At 43.0% G+C, this 19,822-nt stretch overlaps 1 protein-coding gene and 1 long non-coding RNA gene across 6 annotated transcripts in view; one reads left to right on the top strand and one right to left on the bottom strand.

The window, feature by feature from the left end:
- The window catches only part of LOC142466836 (uncharacterized), a 31,941-nt gene extending 28,834 nt beyond the window's left edge, over window positions 1–3,107 (top strand). The window contains exon 5 of the long non-coding RNA XR_012788244.1: window positions 1,828–3,107. This is a non-coding gene — a long non-coding RNA (uncharacterized LOC142466836). The remainder of the gene's footprint in view (window positions 1–1,827) is intronic.
- CTNNA2 (catenin alpha 2) overlaps window positions 1–19,822 on the bottom strand; it is a 1,818,882-nt gene that overhangs the window by 1,585,760 nt on the left and 213,300 nt on the right. The window lies entirely within an intron of this gene.

Raw genomic sequence — 19,822 nt, forward strand, 5'->3', positions numbered from 1 at the left:
AAGGAAAAGGGTATCACACCGTCCCATAATTATCAACCCAGTCAATTTGGTGGAGTGTTAGCTTTTATACCCAGGGGAAGGGATTGTAACCCCACCCCATAACGGGGCAGGTCCAAGTACTGACAGGCATCACACCATATACATTTGACCCAGTCAGTACCCTCCCAAGGTATGACACTCCAATTGCCAGTTTAGAACAAGCAATAGAGATGAGAGTCTCTGGAATCAGTGCATCATTGTTTAGGATTAATATTGTAACAACATATGTATTTTTCTTAATGTCTATGAGTTGGAAGACAGATAATTACAACACCAGTGAGTGGAAATAAAACTTGCTTGAAGAGCTCATTGGGATATAGAAGAAATGCCTGAGTCTGGAGCTTTAAGAGCCAAAAGCTGTCTTTGAAAACAGTTCCTATTCTTACAGGCAAATCACCCTAGAGCTGATAGAGTTCAATCTTCATCCATATGTAGCCAGGTCCCCCCTGCCAGTCAAGCCCCCCCTCACCCTGCTAGCGATCGCAGGGGCCGCTGAGCCAAATGGCGGTCCCGTCGGCCGATTACAAGAGTGGGAGCGGTGAGGACCTGGCTTCAAGGGGGTTACCGGGGACGCGCGCGGCCGGTTGCCAGGGCCGCAATCGCTTTGCGAGGGCTCCCGGTGCTCCCGAAGCAGGGCGGCAGGGCGCCGCCATTCCGTATGTGTTCGCGCATGTGCAGTGAGTCCCTGAATGCGGCGGCCAGCCAGGGACATTGCGCATGCGCAGTGACAGCGCGCGAGAGGCAGCCAATCAGGGGAGGGCTCACAGAAGGGACTACATCTCCCATGAGCCCCAGGACCGCCCCACGTGACCCCAGGGAGCCAATAGGGCTACAGCATCTCCCTGCAGGGGAGAATAGTTACATTTTGCGGGCTTGGAGCACGCTAGTCAGTCAGTGCCAAAAGCAGCCAGCGGAAGGAGGTAGGGTGCAGGAGTCAGTGACTCCCTGCACTAGGCCAGCAGCCCCCGAGGCCCGAGATAGCCCTGAGCCACCCAGTAGTGTAAGTTGTGTCAGGGACAGGCCCCAGGTTAGGGACCCTGCCCTTTACTATTCAGAGTCAGTTAGGGACTCAGCAGACGCTGCGCGTCCGTCCAGAGGGTATGGCGCAGACCTTCGTTGTTGCTGCAGAGGCCATCCAGGTGGGATCACCCGGTCGGTAGTTCCTGTGTTCATCCGTCAATGGATCTTTTGCGAAGCTCCGTTGGAGGCCCGGGCACTGGAGTGCTCGGCAGGTAACCCTCATCAAGTGCACCAACGATACTATTAGATTCACACGGGACCAGTGACTGCGCAGTCACACATATCATCTCACTAGGAAGGGTGGGAGACGTACTGTGTGTGGTTACTGGACACGGGGTGGGATCACCTGGTGAAGGGGGTAGCATCCTGTGAGACGCATCATTTCGTGTCTCCTCAAGGGAGGGACACCTGTTGATTTGTTGATTGTTATGTATGCGTATGGTTACACTAGTAAAGGCATTGGTTGTTTTACATACTGTGTGCTGAGTGATATAAATTGTCCTGCGAGGAACCACTCCCCCTCTGGTGGGAGCCATCGCAGGTGGAGGCGCTGCACCGAGTACGAGGTTACTCATATTATACTTGCCCCAGGTTCCCCGTGGAGGAAGCTCAGCCCTCCTGGGTAACGCACCACACCAGGTAACATTAGGTTCTCCTCACCTATACACTATATGCGATTGGGTGGAGGAATACCCGTTACACATAGAATAGACATACAATATAATGATGACTATATTACTCACAGTTTGGTGAAAATCTGTCTTTCAGATGCGTGTGTCCAGCCAGGAGCATCAGCCAGAAGCCAGCTCTTCTACAATTACCGGTTTAGGCCTGCCCCTGGATAAGGCAACATATTACCCATTCAAGGTTGCAACTGCAGGCTAGGCCTGCACACGAGTTTAACCCCAACACTGCCTGTCCCTATCAGGACTTATAGTGTTGAGGCCAATAGAAGGCTATAGCCAGGGGCACTTGGCTACATCTATATAACTTTTTAGAATTAATTTTAAATATAGACAGTTTACTGAACATATATACACGTCATTAAACTGATTTTGTAGGGAGAGCAATGACTGGTGGAGTTAAAATAATAATTATTTTATTTATGTAGCGCTTTTCTCTCAATGTGACTCACAGTTACAAAAATGGAAAATATGAAAACATTTAAGGTTATAAACGAGACCAAGCACATGGAAAGATACAATACAGGATGGGACGGTACTGTAGCTATTAATGGCCGGACAGCTTGTGGTTCAGTAATGTCTGTAAATAATGCAATTTTCGATACAGTTGGACCAACACGAACATCAAAAATATTCTGACTATTTATAAGAACAATAGCTAAAGACAGAGAACAACAGGGGTGAGATGGGGTACCCTTGACGAGTACCATCTATAATTTGAAACTATGGGGATAAACAACGTAACTTTTTATTGTCTGAAACATACAGAGCTCTTACTGCATCAAGCAATTGGTCTCCAAAGCCAAAGATAACAGCAGAGCGGGTATGTTAGAGATTTTATGCAACTTGAAAAGGATTAATTATCCTTTTAGTGTTACCTCGGGGCCCATCTACCAGATATAAAAAAACCTACTTGGCCTGAGTAATTCACAATTGGCAAGAAGTGGTTTAGTCTAGACGCTAGAATCTTAGAAAACAGTTTAATGTCGATATTGGTGATGAATATATAGTACATGTAGGTCTATAGTTCACACAACGGACTAGATCCTTACCCTCTTTCAGAATTAGGAGTACAGTACTGTATATTGGCTTAGAGCACTAAATATGAAAAAGAGGCTCCATTTAAGATATATAATATAGATAAATGAGGAATCAGGATAGCTGAGAATGTTTGTGACCCCATCAGGTCCTACAGCCTTGGAGGGCTTCAATTTCTTAGTAACCTCTTCATTAGTAGTTAGTTGACTCAAAAACTCCAGTGTCGCAGTTTTTAATCTATTAAACCAAGTTTTCAGAAATGTATATTAAGTTTGAGAGGTGGTGATTGTTGTCACGTAAATATCTGTAAATGATTTTATTATTAAATATGTGTGGTGGTCGTAGAACTGAAGCAAACCAAATGGACACATGCGATGGATCCGTTTATTTCAGAGCCTAGCTACTAACATGCTATCTGCTCTCCTTTTTGATATATATATATATATATATATATATATATATATATATATATATATATATATATTGTGGGGGCTCAGGGGTTCCCAAAAAGAGCTTGCTGGGGTTTTGTGTATTTTGTTAACTTATTTTCAGCTGTCTCAGCTGTTGGAGGTTAGTGGCTCCTCCTTTTCCAGGTTGTTGCAGTTATTTTTTTATATACATAGGATTGAAGCAGCGGGTCTTCAGAGCTGAACCCCATTCATTTCATCTCTGGGAACTCCTGTTTCCAAAGATAGACCTGATAGGGGTATCTCCTGCAAGTTGAAAGTTCTCGTGTCACGTGGGACACTGGGAAGTTGCCCCGGATAACGTCATGGCTTCCGGACCTATTACGGTGGCTAATGACACCCCCTACAGAGGTATTTGTTATTGTGAATTTTAATAAATTGTTATTAAAGGATTGGAGAAGGGGGTCACTGGAGCCGAATCCAATTAATTTAAGCTCTGGGGTCACCCTGCTTCTGGAGATACTTACCTCCCAAGAGGATGCCAGTAGCCATTCTGGCTCGGTTACCAGGGTTCACATAATGGTCACTTTCAAAGCTCCCACACCCTTTGGGCCAATAGGATGCCATGACATCATCCAGTGTGACTTTCTATGGGCACAGGTAGTGCAGAGATACTGGCACTCCCTTCGGAGGTAGGTATCAAGGGGTCCCCAGAGCTGAAATTACTTTGATTCAGCTCCAGAGACCCCCTGCTTGTATCCGGTGTAAAAAAAAAAAGAGAATTAAAAACGGTTTAGATTGCTTTTTGTAAATGAGCAGTTCGTCTTGCTACTGTAGCATCACAGACTCTAGGGGGTCAGGTAAAGAATGGACTTCAGTGGCCGGAACAGCAGGCAGAAGCGAGAATGTAACAGGGTCACAGGCAGGGATCCGTGGCTGGCTGCAAAGCAGCGCTGTTGGGTCATGGGCGGAGGTCAGCAACGAAGGAATATGATGGAAACACAGGGACTGGACTGGAGGAACAGGACTGGGACAAGTCAAATAAAGACTAGAAGCATTAATCACGAATACTAAAAACAAAACAAACAAGATATAGGGCAAAAACATGGACAGGCAGAAGTCAGGGAAGTATCAAGCAAGGGTAAGTAAGGTTTGTTAGCAATAAAAACAAAGGCCACGACTAAAAGAAACAGGAAACATATATTCAGGGAAACAGACAGAAGACAGGATACAAAAAGAACCAAGAGGAAATAGCAGAGACAGAAGCAGTAGCACACCCGGTGGACATGAAAGGGTACTGTGACAAGAGTGAGAGTTAAGTAGATATATTAAGGACGTCCCTGACACACAGTTATATTTTTAGCCCCCATTTGTTTTTTACATTGGGAGAAACCGTTCCCTCTGAGCTAAACATCACAAATTTCCACCATGGGGATCCCCTACCCTGCTCCTGCGATATTTACCGGTGAAATTAACCGGTTTAAATCTCCCTCAGGGGAAACAAAGCTATTATTTGAGCAAGCTTTAAAGTAGGTAAGCAATGTAACGAAGCAATTGGGAAAGTCCGCAGGATGTTAGGTTGTATACGGAAAGATGCCGTCAACACAAAGAGAGAGGTAGTGTGATACCTCTCTATAGATCATTATGAACTCACTTAGACTTGTTGTTGTCCACTGAAGATATACCGTTCGCCGTAATGTAAGTCACATGTTAAGTGCTCTAATAGAAAGGCTCTAATAGAAAGGCTCTGATAGAAAGAGGGTATTAAATCATATCCCCTTTCTTTAAAATGGAATTGGGACTGTACGTTTGTCATTAAAAAGAAGTGTCGTTTTCTGCAAAAGTGATACTAAAAAAAGTAGTGATACAATGTTTTCTTTATTTTGAGTCTGGAATGCCTTACCATTGTACGTTTTTATACAATGTTTTAAATTTTTGGCAGCTAGAAAAATATCTTTAATTAGTTGACTAGTTTTGAAATTCCATCTAAAAATGCAATTCTGTCACTTAATATATGCTCTCAATTTCTTGCAATGGATTTTTTGTTTTGCCTGCAGCTTAAACAACTTTTTGTATTACCCAGATTGTTTTATTTTCCTTCTGTCTAATAGGCTATTCATAACATTATGTTGTTTTTCTACATTTTACTAGTTCAGAACAAATCAGTATTTCTTCCAGAGACCGAGATGTATAAAACACATTTTAAAAAAATGAGTTTGTTCTCATGAAAGCACAGGAACCTGTTTTACAAAGATTAACAAGACAATATTACAGGTATAGATAGGTCTGTTACGTGTTACTCATTCAAAGTACAGCAAATCTGTAGCAGTGATTCATAATCTCCTATGTTATTCTCATTTGACCCCATTAGTACCATGGATATAAACAGGAATGCCACCCAAAAATGAAGTCAATAAACTGATTTAATATTATACACAGTGTACAGAATTTAGATGCATTAGAAATGTCTTCTGTTACAAAGTACACATATACAGATCTAGGTAAATGTGTACTACACATCACTCAGATTAATAAGATTACACACATTTAATTTGTATATCCAAAATACTTATTCGGTACTTTAGTTTCAACCACTGATGTACTTCATACTTTCATCAACCACATTATTTATCTATTTCTTTATATGTTTTAGAATAATCATCGGGTACAAAAGTACCAAAGGTAACTGTAAAATTACCAATAATTAACTACAATAGTTCCTCTCCTTTATTCCTGAGTCAAAACAACATTTTAGAAAATGGAGGAGAAAGGGGGGGGGGTGGCGAGTGGGTTATGTAGTGGGGATTGGTGTAGTAGGAGAAATATGAGAGAGAATGTCATGGACTAATTGCAGTAGCTGTGGAAAGGAAAGTCTACTATTGGGTAATTTAGAACATCATAGGTTGGGAATTGAATGTTGTATTGATGGGTCCACTGAGGATGGAAAGGAGGCTTAAGCTTTGCAGGGCCGCTAGATGGCGGTGCCATCGATCCGAGCCCCGCGCTGTTCCCCACGACAGTTAAACTGATTGCCGGAAGAGAGGGTGGAGCCTCTGTAAGTCGCTCTGGCCTTTTAGCTGGCTTCTCCTCTCTGGCATCTCATTTCTGTGGCGGCACGTTGTCATGACAACGTGATGTTGTGATATCATGTGACGCTGCAACGTCCCGTTGCCATGCTAACGTGACATTGCGAAGTCGCTGAGATGAGGAGCAGGAGGAGATGCAGTAAAAGGAAAGAGACCCCACGCTTTCCTCCGGCACCGAGTCCCGCTATGTTTGAAGCCGGCTTTGCCTCATTGTGATATTTTTTGCACCCCTGGTTTGGGACAGCAGAGCATAAACTCACCTCTCTGAGTTTAGGGACAAGTGGACATGTGCTGTCTGGGAGGCAGGTACAGTAGTTGGCATACTGGAAAAAGGACGACTATTTGAAATGTGTTTTTAGCAAGGTTCCTCTGATTTCGTTTTTTTCCTTGTGGTTGATAAATTGTTGTGTCCATTTTGACACATTAAAGGTGTTGCCTGGATTTAGAGCTGGTTTTAGGAGGGAGGGCCGTTGAGGACTCCATACCCATGCTTATAATCACAGTAAAGCAAACATTGGAAACTTGGCTCATTGGGAATGTACTTTCTGCGCTCGTCTACTTGTTTTACTCTGCTTCTCATGACTGATAAATACATTGCTAGTATAGCCCTAGTAGGTTTGGGCTATTATTCTGTCCTGCTTCTGTGCAATAATCCCTGGTAAGGGCAGGTTTGCCAGGAGTAAAAATGGGTTTGCCCCACCCACTGTAATTCAGTTGGTCAGAGAAGGTAGTGCTCATGCCTTGTGTCAGTCAAGGGCACAGGGGTGGGACTACTGGATCTGTACTAAATGAATTACCATTTCCTGTTTTAGGGAGTTCCTCTCCAGTTTAGAGAGGGGACAGTTGGTTCCAGCAAGCTGTCAGGGCTCTGGAACGCCTGATGCCCTCCCTCTGGGGAGAGGTAAGAGATATTCCCCTTACTCCACAAAGGAGTAAGGGAAGGGCAAAGTACAGCTCCTAGGGCCTTGACTAGGAGTGTGTCTAGGAACATCCTGAAGGTGACAACCTTTGATTGCTGTGTGCTGTGACAGAGACTGTACTAAATCAAGAAGGACAAATAAAGGCATCTGCTTTTATCTAAACCTCATACCTGAGAGTGGAGTATATTGGGAAGAGGGGGACATAACTCTTTTGCAGATACTCCAACCCACACAACTGGGGGCTGCACAAGATGGAGGCGCTGCACCAGTAAGAAGAATTCAGGCACAGCCCCAGAAGCCTGTCCTGTTATCCCCTATGACATCGTGGGAGACTCAGGGCCCCCCGTTACCAGCAGGTATGCACCAACCAGAACCATGTAACCAGAGATCTAGTTCCCTTAGGAGACCCTATGTGAGATTGGGTTGGGGAATCACCGTTACACTAGAGTGGCCTGGGTTCCCCCCTTGGTTCCCGCTGTGTCCCCTTACCTTCTGCTGCGGCTGCGACTGGCAGCGGAGGTTGGGGAGAGTTTGGGGAGACTGCAGGAGTTTGCGGTAGGGACCGGAGTGGCAAGCGCATCGCCGGAGCTCCGCCGAGGGTGCGCCATCTTGGACATGCACGCGCATTCGCAGTGATGTCTAGCGCATGCTCAGAAGGAATCAGAGAGTGGCGGCCAATACTTGTCCCACATGGGAACTACAACTCCCAGCAGCCCCAGGGGCTGGGAAACACATGGCACCGCACAGCCAATAGGGCCGCAGTATTCCCCTGCTCAGAACTGAATACATTTTACAATCTTGCATCACACTAGCCAGTCGGAGCTGGGACATCAGAGGGTAAGGGTGTAGGTGCAGGGAGTCAGTAGGTCCCTGCACTAGGTCAGAGACCCCCATTAGGCCCCAGATAGGCCACGACTCACAATAGTTTGTGGTTGCTTCAGGGAAGGCCCCTAAGATAAGGACGCTTCCCTAATTACTGTCTAGTGTCAGGGAAACAGTGAAGATGCTGCACGGTGATGGCAGCCTGTGGTCTGGGACCAGACTACCTCCCTGTGAGATACTGCAATGTGATATTATCCATGCCGGAATTCATCCCATGCGGAGACGGGCGCCATCATGGATGACAACGTCGGATCAGACGGATCCTCTGTGTTAATCTGCATCACCCGGGTGCTGGAGCTCCTGGGCAGGTACCCAACTAAGTGTACCAACACTTCACAGGATAGCACTATCTCCTACACTTTGGGTGGGCCTTGTCATTGGGAAAAGGGACATCAGGGTATTGTACTTTGGGGACACTCACTGGTGGTATCAGGTTGGGGCCTATATTACTGTGTGGTACAGGGTACCTATATTGTGTTCAGTAAAGGTTGTCAGTATATACTTCAGTGTGTGTATTATTGGTATTGTTCCTGAAGAGTGCAGAGGGTTTCCATGATGAAATTCTAAGAGCGCGAAACGCGTTAGAGGAATACTTGTGCCCATCTGTATGTTCCTGTGTATTCTATTTTTGATTAAATGATCCTTGATTTTATGGCACATCAATAGTTGGTCCCTGCTTTTTGTCGCTGTGCTTTTCTGGTTTCCTGGTTCCTGTTGGTTCATCATGGAAACCCTCTGCACCATTTGCTTTCCCAGGAGATGCACGCAAGCTGGAGCCTATTTTGTCAGTTTACTTCAGTGAGTACTATTTCTTACCTTCAACATCTTATCCTACATTGCTTTGTTGGACTTTATCTGGCCTTATTATTGCCATCAGGACTGTCCTTTGGATATTTTCATTTGCTGTGTTGTTCATACTTACTTGTGACATAGAAGTGCAGCTTTCAGCTGAGACTACCATCAAGATTTATTACCAGCATTCATATAGTACTCACATGTTATAATATATATGACCATTAGAATGAGCATTTGATACCACATTGAACTCTTTTGCTGTTGGTGATTTGAGCACAAGTGGAGACTCAGCGGTCCTTTTTACAATTGTTCCTGAAGGGGCTTATCCCACCCCATTAGAATCCCTTGCAGGTGGAGACGCTATCACCAGACGAATCAGGTACACCCCAGGCTCCCAACGGCGGAGGTTTAGGTCTCCACTGAGCCACAGGTAATGCACCACTCACAGCGTTACCACCTTATCTCCCATAGGGTTGGGGGAAACCCGCTACACTAGGTAATTCAGATTAGTGATGTATTTTTTAGCTAAACAATGCACTCCAATATTATAATATCACTCCACCTTGCATCTGCATATTTACCACACAATTCCATTGCCTGCTCCCATACACATTATGTCCAATGTACTGAACATTCAATTTTACTGTAAACCATTTATTTTCAGGAGTGAAAGTGTTACAATGACTGAAAGCGCCGGATTTTTGCATTTAATCTATGTTGCTGTTAAATGGAGGTTGAAGTCCATTACTTTTGCCTGACAAACGCAATCACACAGTTGACACATTTTTACACTGTCGTAGCACCAGATTGAAGTCCCAATTATTACACGCCCAGCCTGCCTCACACCTCACACAGTTACTCCTAAAGATCTGGCCAAGAAAATGCAAATCATCCTAGAACAGTGGTGCTCAACTCCAATCCACAAGCCTTCTCCTCCCTCCCCCCCCCCCAACAGGTCAGGTGTTCTGGATTTCCTTGCTTCAAGACAGGTTGCTGAATCAGTCCCTGCTTCAGCACAGGTGGCTCAATCAGTCCCTACTTTAGGACAGGTGGCAAGAATTCCTCTTCAACTGAGTCTCTGATTGAGCCACCTGTGCTGAAGCTGAGACATCCTGAAAACCTGACCTGTTGAGAGGGGGCTTAAGGACTGGAGTGGAGCACCCCTGCACTAGAACATATTCATGTGTTACGCTGTTGGGTTTTTATTTAAAACAAAGATACAAATGATTATGCATAAACATCCTGTCTCTGATTAGGATCAACAGCATAGAAGCCAATTATTTGAAATAAAGTCCAGGTTTATTAAACAATGTTAAGTCTTTAATCACATTAAGGTGATGAGCCTGATTCGGTACAGTCAGTGTCTGAAGGCCAATCCTATCACTAACAAGGTGAAGGCAGCTTCACTGTACTCAATGTTGAAATGATGGTGGGGAGGAGGCAGTGATGTGAGGAGTGAGGAATAGTTCTCACATATGCAAATTGTTTATGTAATTGAGCATTTTTCACCAAATGAAGTACAGTATGCTCATGCAATTCAGTAAGTCCCAAAGAGTGATCACTAAGCCACTTGAGATGTTTATCTCATTTTTTCACCTCCCTTACTGTAACAAATTGCCCTGTGAAGCTGCCTAGATCAGTGGTTTTATAACTTTTAAAAACCACAGGACCATTTGAAAATGTATTATGTGTTTGCAGAACCTTAGGCACAATATCCTATGTGCATACAAATAATACAGCAGTAGCAAATGCTTATATCATATACTGTACATACATATATGTGTGTGTGTCCGTGTCATAGATAGATATATAAATATATATACACACACACACACACAATACACACTGTGTGTTTAATAAAGTAAAAGCTATTGAGAGGAAGGATCTGTTAGCTAAGTCCAAATCTAAACAGTCAAGCCATGTTCCCATTGAGTAAATTCTATGAGGTTAATACAGTATATCAAACGCAAGCAGTGCACATGTATAACTAAATATAGTAGCAATTCCAATAGGATTAGCTCTATTGTAAACCGTCACTGGAAAATACTGCTTTGCGATCCACACCTCAAAGGTCAGCTATCACAAACAGCACCTATAGTGTTCCGAAAGGCCATGAGTATTAAGAACCAACTGGCACGAAGCAAATTGAGGGAACATGGTATAGATGAGATTGGCTGCCTATATGTTTTGGGTAACCAGAGATGTGGTAGGTCCCGATGTATAATGTGCAAACACATCATAACTTCTGACAGATTTGCCTCTTCTTCTAACAAGTCTGTACATTCACTTAAGAGCACAAATAATTGTCTAACAACCAGTGGCGTAGCTTAACACTTGCGGGCCCCCGGGCAAAAAAAAATTCAGGGCCCTATTAATATTAATATTGACTAATATCCCTCCTTATCATCATCTCTCCCCTCCCCCTCATCCTCCCCCATCATCTCCCCTCCTCCTCTTCATTTCTCCCATCCTCCTCATTTCTCCCCTCATCCTCCTCATTTCTCCTCCTCATCTCTCCCCCCTCATCTACTCTCCTCCTCATTTCTCCCATCCTCCTAATTTCTCTCATCCTCATCCTCTCTCCCCTTCCTCTTCCGTCTCCCTCATCATCATCTCTCCCCCCATCATAATCTCTCCCCCTCCTCATCTCCCCCCATCGTATCTCCTGATCTGTCCCCTTCATCATCATCCCCATCATCATCTCTTCCTCTTCATCTCCCTCCCTCCTCATCACCAGCATCACATCTCCCCCGCCTTTGGGTGACAAGATTTTCAAATGTAAAAAAAGGGACACATGCGCCCCCCCCTTTTTTTTGCTTTCCTCCCTCTCTTCCATCCTCACTCTTTCCCTCCCCCCATCCTCACTCTCTACAACCACCCTGTCTGTGCAATCCTCATCCCCATCCTCTATCCTCCCTTCCCCCCATCCTCTATCCTCCCTTCCCCCCATCCTCTATCTTCCCTTCCCCCCATCCTCTCTCCTCCCTTCTCCCCCATCCCCATCTCCCTTTCCCCCTAACCTCACCTCCCTTTCCCTCCTATCCTCACCTCCCTTTCCCCCCATCTTAACTTCTCCCCCCCCACATTCTCTCTCCTCCCCTATGGAGGTCTGTATCTCTGGAATCAGGGTTTCTCTGGAGCTGAAATGAATGGGATTCAGCACCGGAGAGCTCCTGCATCAATCCTGTGTTAAAAAACTAAATTGCTATTATTCTGCACTGTGGTCAGTGCCACATGAAAGCCCTTCCCGGGCTGCGTTTGACCCGTGGGCCAGGTGAAGGGCCCTGGTCAAAGTAGTACTTACCCATCAGTAATACCTATATGTTTTCAAAATATATTTACACATTTGTGTTTCTTATGGGTCTAGTAAATAGGGAGAATCATCATTTAAATTTGGAATTGATATACCGAACGTTCGTGCCTCAACACTGCAGCATCGTCAATTAACATGAATGTCTCATGACATTCAGAGAAGAATGGATATGGTAATGTAGTTATGGGCACTTAACATTTCCAATACTGTTAAATCAGTAGTCAGTAAAATGTAGTTTGCCTCCTTAAATCCTTTACATTTACATGAATAACCACTCCATCAATGTGTCAGAAAGCTGATTGACAAACTTTTTACCATGCAGTTTTGTGATTTATTGCATATCCAAGAGAAAAGCTGCTCCTTTTTAACGCAGTGAAGTTCCAATTGAATTAATGTGTGGAGTGAAAACAGAAGATCAGCTAAAGGTACAACAGATGCCAGCATTATCTTGTAAGATATGACTGGGATTTGCTATTGTTTGTCTCCAACCTGAAAAGAATAAACAAATATTCAGAAAATCGAAATCAGTTATCAGGTTCTGTTTACACTAGCGGCTTCTTGTACCTCTTTTTAGAACAGTGATGTCATCCAGATGTTAGTGACCTCATCACTTTCTGCTATGCCCATACAATTTGATAAAGCATTAACGTGATTTTATTGTAGCCATCAGTTATTACATTGGGGTATTATAGGTGTAACCCCTTCTTGTCTGGCTAACACTATGGAGGGTTACAACTAAGTGAGGTGAAGTAGTTTTGGTGCAGGTAGTGTTTAGACTCATACCTTTTTTTCCGGGTGCAGACGTCCGGGCTGGTTTGTATTGTAAGCCAATGTAATAAGGGTGCCAGGGACTTTACTTGACAGACAGGTTACTTTATTGGACAAGACAGACTTCATACATTCTTCTTCCCTAGGAACTCAGATAGTTCCCCAGGGATGTTCACATCTCTTTGTCACCTTCCCTTGCCCTGGGTTAAAGGAAACTTGACATGTCTGGTTCCAGTAAACTGGAGATTGCCATCCAAGTACCATCCAAGACTCTGTGTAGGGGTGTACTTCTATTGAGGTTCCTGCCTACCCATCACACTTACAATGCCCTAGAAGTCCATACTATGGCAACCTGGTGTGCATATGCATAAGATTGGCATTAGAGCAACTCTAGCTGCGACACTTCCATGGTTTAGGGATCCTTTACATTGAAATGTCACGAACGTCCTCTTTAAACGAAAGATAGCATTCTCCGACATCTTGATTCTTTTTTATTTAATTTATTTATTTATAAAATGTTTTACAAGGAAGTAATACATTGAGAGTTACCTCTCGTTTTCAAGTATGTCCGGGGCATAGAGTTATAACAATACATGGTTACATTAAAATAACAGAGGTTATATACAGTCAATTCACAAACATTTCATGGACAGTTAGAGTTGGAAAATTGGGTACAGGGGATAATAGGGCTGCTGAGTATTACAGTGGCCCTTCCTAGATAAGGGACACTCTTCCCTAACTGTAAAACAATAAAAGGTGACCATACATATTGACACAAAGTTGCACATTAAAGACATACCATTAATACATACACTTAAGACAGTGAGACTCCCCTCCTCTGGTGTCCTCCCAGGAGCCTGGAAGCTTCTGCAGCTTTTTATACCCATGTGTGATATCACTATCCTACCCTTGTAACTGGGCAAGACATCCTTGGCCTATCAGGATTCACACATCAGGTGACCATTTCAGTAGGTTCCGGAACTAAGGAGTGGCCAGTCACCTGACAGGAGCAACTTTGGCAACATTACATTAGCTACATGAAATAAGCAGCATAAAATAAACTACAGTTCACTAGGGCCTGTCCTCAACATTAACCTACTAACTCCCTATTTACCCCTTTAGTAGACAATAGTAATCCCACAAGGGGGATGGAGGGGTGTTTAAATAGGAAAAGCACAGGTGACCTACTGACTTGATTTAAACATATCTATACATGCAAAAGCAATTTTAGGGTCATCTTTCATGAGAATTCTTTTTTAGAAATATTCAGGGTTCTTCAGAGATTAAATTATAGTGCAGAAAGCTTTCAGAATAGTTTTTTCTTCTTCAAATGTTCAAAGGGTCCGCACACTATAATTCCATCGATGAAAAAACCCTAATATACAGAAGGTCTCAGAAAAGCATTTGCAAACTACAATAGATCTACATTTTTCCAGAACCAAATACAACTACTGGAACTTTGAAATGCATGTCAAATAATCACAGTTAAATAATGATATGCAAAACAATAGAGATCTCCTGCAATCGGTGAACTGTTTAAACTCTAGCAGGTGTTGTTGAACTAACCCAGGTCCTCCCATTTCAGCTCTGTCCCATGCCCCTGAGAATTCCACCTTTAAATTCCAAAAAGGGCTATCTGTCGCCCATATAAACATCCGGAGCCTGCTGCCCAAACTGGACGAACTAAGGGCATGGTGCCTTATGCATAAACCCAAAGCCATCGTTCTTACAGAAACATGGCTATCCCCTAAAACCCGTGATGCAAATATCACCATTCAGGGATACTCCATTTTTAGGAGAGATAGGTCAAAGAGAGGAGGCGGGGTGTTATTTTATATTGCAGACACATTACAATTTACACTGTTACATTGCCCACCAAGTCCACCTTCTTTTGAAATTCTAGTTGGCAAAATCTGCCTCCCCTTTTCTAAGCCCATCTTGCTTGCTGGCATCTACCGCCCCCCTAAAGCCCCTCTACAATCCTTGACTGATATCACCCAATTTCTTGCCTCCATTTCCTCTCTGAATAAGAAGAGTGAGCTGCTAGTTCTAGGGGATTTCAACTTCAATTGGCTTGACCCTAAAAACCACAAAATCCAGATACAACTCATGTCACTTAACCGATCGCAACTCATTTCCCAACCCACACGAATAAACCTGAAGTCGCATAACCATTCCTTGCTAGACTGGATTCTCTCCTCAAACCCCAGCAGAATCCAATCCTCTGGCATCCTTCCTGATATTTTCAGTGACCATGCAATAGTGTACTGTGTAAGGAAAATTAAACCGCCCCATTCAAGCCCTAAACTTCTCCTCACTAGAACATTTAAAAACTTTAACCCACAACAGTTTCTGGATGACCTTACCAACTGCCCATGGCACAGAATTGTTTTAATTCCCGACCCTGATTCTGCGCTCGACTATTTCCAATCCGAGTTCTTAAAACTCTGCGATACCCATGCTCCACTACGCAAAATAAGGGTACAGGGGCCCACCTTCCATGGGTTACACCTGACCTTATAGCACTCTACCAGTTCAGGGATGCCTTGTGGAAAAGCTACAAAGTAACTGGCATTACCAAGGATCTCAATCACTACAGATGCCTGCGGAACGTGTGCACAAGGCAAACAAGGTATGCAAAAGCACAATATTACTCTGACAATCTCCACCAAAATACATCAAACCCAGCTAACTTCTGGAAGGTTATCAACAATATATTCCAGCCTCCTAACCATCAACAACCAAGTAATATAACTAAGGGGGATATAACTCTGACAAACCCCACTGACATTGCAAATGCATTCAATGATTACTTTGTGGGGTGTGCCACTAACTTATTAGCGAAACGCAGCACAAACCCCAAACCTGAATCTCATCCTAGGGGTACCCCTATAGTCCCACCCCCTCCCAACACTGCCCACAATTTTCAATTTAGCCCAGTATCTGAAGAGGAGATTATACAAGCGCTCCTCAAAACTAAAACTAAGCAGCCAATGTGGACCCAACTTACTACAATCTAGGTTCCTACGACTTGATGCCCCAGCCATTGCCAAACCAATTGCGTCCATAGTCAACTCTATCCTGTCTGCAGGCCATATCCCTAAGACCTGGAAAACTGCCAGAGTTGTCCCAATCTTCAAAAGTGGGGACAAAAACACTGTCTCAAACTACAGGCCAATCTCACTTCTCCCAATTCTATCCAAAGTTATGGAAAAATGTGTCCACTCCCAATTAAGCGATTTCTACACCAAGACAAATTTCCCTAGCCAATTCCAGTCTGGATTTCGTCCCAAACACTCCACCGTAACTACCCTGCTAAAAGTTTGCAATGAAATCCAGTGTGGAATGTAACAGGGACAACTCACTGGTGCAGTATTCCTAGATTTTGCAAAGGCTTTTGACACAGTTGATCATGTTATCCTGCTTAACAAACTCCAGAGCTCTGGAATAGGGAAACATGCTTTAAACTGGTTTCAGTCCTACCTAACCCTACCCAACATGTGTCCATCTCAGGCTCTAACTCCAACCCCCTGGATATCACCTGTGGTGTCCCGCAAGGCTCTGTTCTGGGGCCCCTACTCTTCTCAGTGTTCATTAATGATCTTCCCACAGCTTGTAAGGAAGCCTCAATACACATGTATGCAGATGACACAATCCTGTATGCACACAGCCATAGCCTCTCTGACCTTCAACACATACTTCAGTCTGACTTTTTGAGACTCGAAAACTGGATTTCCCAAAACAAACTGTTTTTAAACACTGACAAGACTGTAACAATGGTATTTGGGACCAAGACTAAATTTGTAAAGCTTCCAGTGACTGAGCTCCTGATTAGAACCAACGCTACCACCACCCTAACACCTGTCACTAGTTTTAAATACCTGGGCTTATGGTTTGACTCCCACTTAACATTCGGGATGCACATTGATACCCTGACAACCAAGACCTATGCCAAACTAGGGGTACTTTACAGGAACAAATCCTCCCTAAGTCTCCTGGTCAGAAAGCGTATTGCACAGCAGATGCTAATGCCAATTATTGACTATGGAGACATAGTATATGGCTCGGCTCCTCAAACCCACCTTAGCAAACTTGACACCCTCTACAATTCAATTTGTCGTTTTGTTCTCCAATGCAACTACAACACACATCACTGCGAAATGCTCAAAGAACTAGATTGGTCATCACTAGAGTCTAGGCACAAAGTTCACCTTTCCTGTCTCACCCTCAAATACTTTCTGGGCAAGCTACCCAGCTACCTGAACAAGCTCCTCACCCCTACCACATGCAGTACCTATCACCTGAGATCAGACTCCAAAAGACTATTCATGGTCCCAAGACTCAACAAAGTATCCGGACGTTCCTCCTTCTCCTTCCGTGCACCCCAAAACTGGAACAACCTACCAGAGACTCTCATATCCACCACCAGCTTAAGTTCTTTCAAATCTAAGGCTGTCTCACACTTTAATCTGGTCTGTAACTGTTCCATACGCTCATAATATATATTTTCTTTAACTGTGCATGCAATGTCTTTTATAGAATGTATACCTTGTTCATTTATGTAACTGTATTTGTAACCATGTATTATTTTGTTTTACTCTGTGCCCAGGACATACTTGAAAACGAGAGGTAACTCTCAATGTATTACTTCCTGGTAAAATATTTTATAAATAAATAAAATAAATTTCTACAGAACAATGATAAACTCTTGGGTATTATTGATTGTCACTGATATTCAAAACATGTTTGAGCATTTGTAGAAGTATTTTGTAAATTCCATACTGGAGCCACAGGAATAATAATGCGGACTGTTATTTTGTGAGAGATCATGATCTCGAAAGACCACAGAAAATCCACTAACAAGCTTGAGATCAGCCTCATTTCTTTAGGATACTTCTAGAAAACAGGTGGAGCTGAAGTTGTTTAATTAGTTTAGTGAGCACAGTCAGAATTCATCCAGCTCTCGGTGTGTCAGCTATTACAACTGGTGTCATTTAGATTAAATTCCAAGTCCCCGTGCCAGTTTTCAGTGATTTGTGGTGTTTTCCTTCGGCATTTCTATGTTTATGACCCAATAACAATCTGAAAAAGGCATAAATGAACTTCAATGAAGACAATTAACTGCACACTTGTTTTAGTAAATTTCATGGAATCGTATATTGGTTCTGCAAAGATTACGTGAAGCCAATATGCCTGGCTAGGGGACAACCATATTCTCTTACAATCCTCAGTTGTTCTGCTGGAGAAAAAAACTGCAGAGTGTACTTTTACAGCATACGTTTTCCATTTTAACACTGGCTTTCACATGTGGGAAATATGACAACCAAGCAGAAACCATGACCGTAATAGCAATTTACCCATTAGAATGATTTTGGTCTACATTTTGGAGAATTGATTCATAATTGTAAAGTACAGTGGCATTAAAGCACTTGTATGGTGTCCCTTTTAGGACATGCTGATGCTCGTGTAAAACTCCCTCCTCCCTGCTCCTAAATCCCCTTTCTCCAAATTTCCAGCTTCCTCCTACTAAACTCCCTAGAGAAAATTTGGAGGAAAGCTTTGATACATACGCCCCTGTGAATTTGTGTGCTGTACACCAAACAGAATTTTTATTAATTCACACTGAAAAACAAAATGACACCTCTAACAGACTATATTATTCATTTCTCATGAATGTTACACATATATATATATATATATATATATATATTGATGCTAGAGCAATCTGGAGAATTGTACGGCTTTATTTACACATTTACACAAAATTACTTGTTTGCTTTAGCAGAAAAAAAAGTAGCTTTATTTCCTAATTATTATAATGTGGATGATGTACGTTTGAATGGACAAAAAAAAATGATTTAACAAATAGAAGCAGCGCCATATTTTATTAATTTTGGAGGACTTTGCATCTCTGTATTTTATTCTGCATTCGTATTCTACGGTTTTTATTGAACCTCTAAAAAATATATATGTATATTATCGGTCTTCTAGTTACTTCCCTTTCAAAATGTTCATTCATATATACAGATGTAGCTAACCTTACTGTCTACAGTGCCGCTGCCACCTGTGGTCATGTGACCGCGCTGGTTGCGGCGCCAAAGGATTAACGCTGCGGGGGTTCCATTCATAAGCATGGACCCCCACAAAGAACGATCACAGACACACGGTCTGCAGTGCCGCAGACACTGGCTTCTTCAACCGCGGTGCCGGCGAGAGCCAGTCTGGCAACATCTGTAGTGATCAGGCAGAAAAAGACAATATTCCCTATAGCACAAATGCCGGTTATTGTTGTAGCTTCAAAAATCTACAATTCTCTGGCAGATTCACAGATCCAGGGACAAGGCAAAGGCCAAGATTAACTAAATTATATTAAATTAGTGTTCTGAAAAAAGTTATCAAGCAATATTTTTGTAGATGTAATGACCAATTAATCAATAATGATATAAACACAATAATCTTGCATTATTCAGTTGGGTCACTATTACAATTTATTCCCATTAACACCACAATCCTCGTGCAAAATGCACATTTTGTTACCATACTACAGTATAATGCACTTTTGCAGTAAAGTGAATTAACCCCTGTGGCACAAACGGGGTTAGCAGAACAACAGTAAACAGAAACGAAGTATTATGAAAAAATGTTAAACAATAATTTTTAATATTAAGCCCATAGAAGCCCACGTGTTCCGCAACACACAGTCAATCCATAGCTAAATGGTTCCTATGGTCTTTAAATTCTATTAATACAGTGGCAACTCCAACATCCCGATCACTAACATGATCAGACATACGGTCCATTATATATACATACGGTCCATTATATATACATAGCCAGAATAGGCCTAATAGGCCTAATGCCGTCCTGGGTT

This window comes from Ascaphus truei, chromosome 1 (assembly GCF_040206685.1).
Source record: "Ascaphus truei isolate aAscTru1 chromosome 1, aAscTru1.hap1, whole genome shotgun sequence".
Classification (NCBI taxonomy): Eukaryota; Metazoa; Chordata; class Amphibia; order Anura; family Ascaphidae; genus Ascaphus; species Ascaphus truei.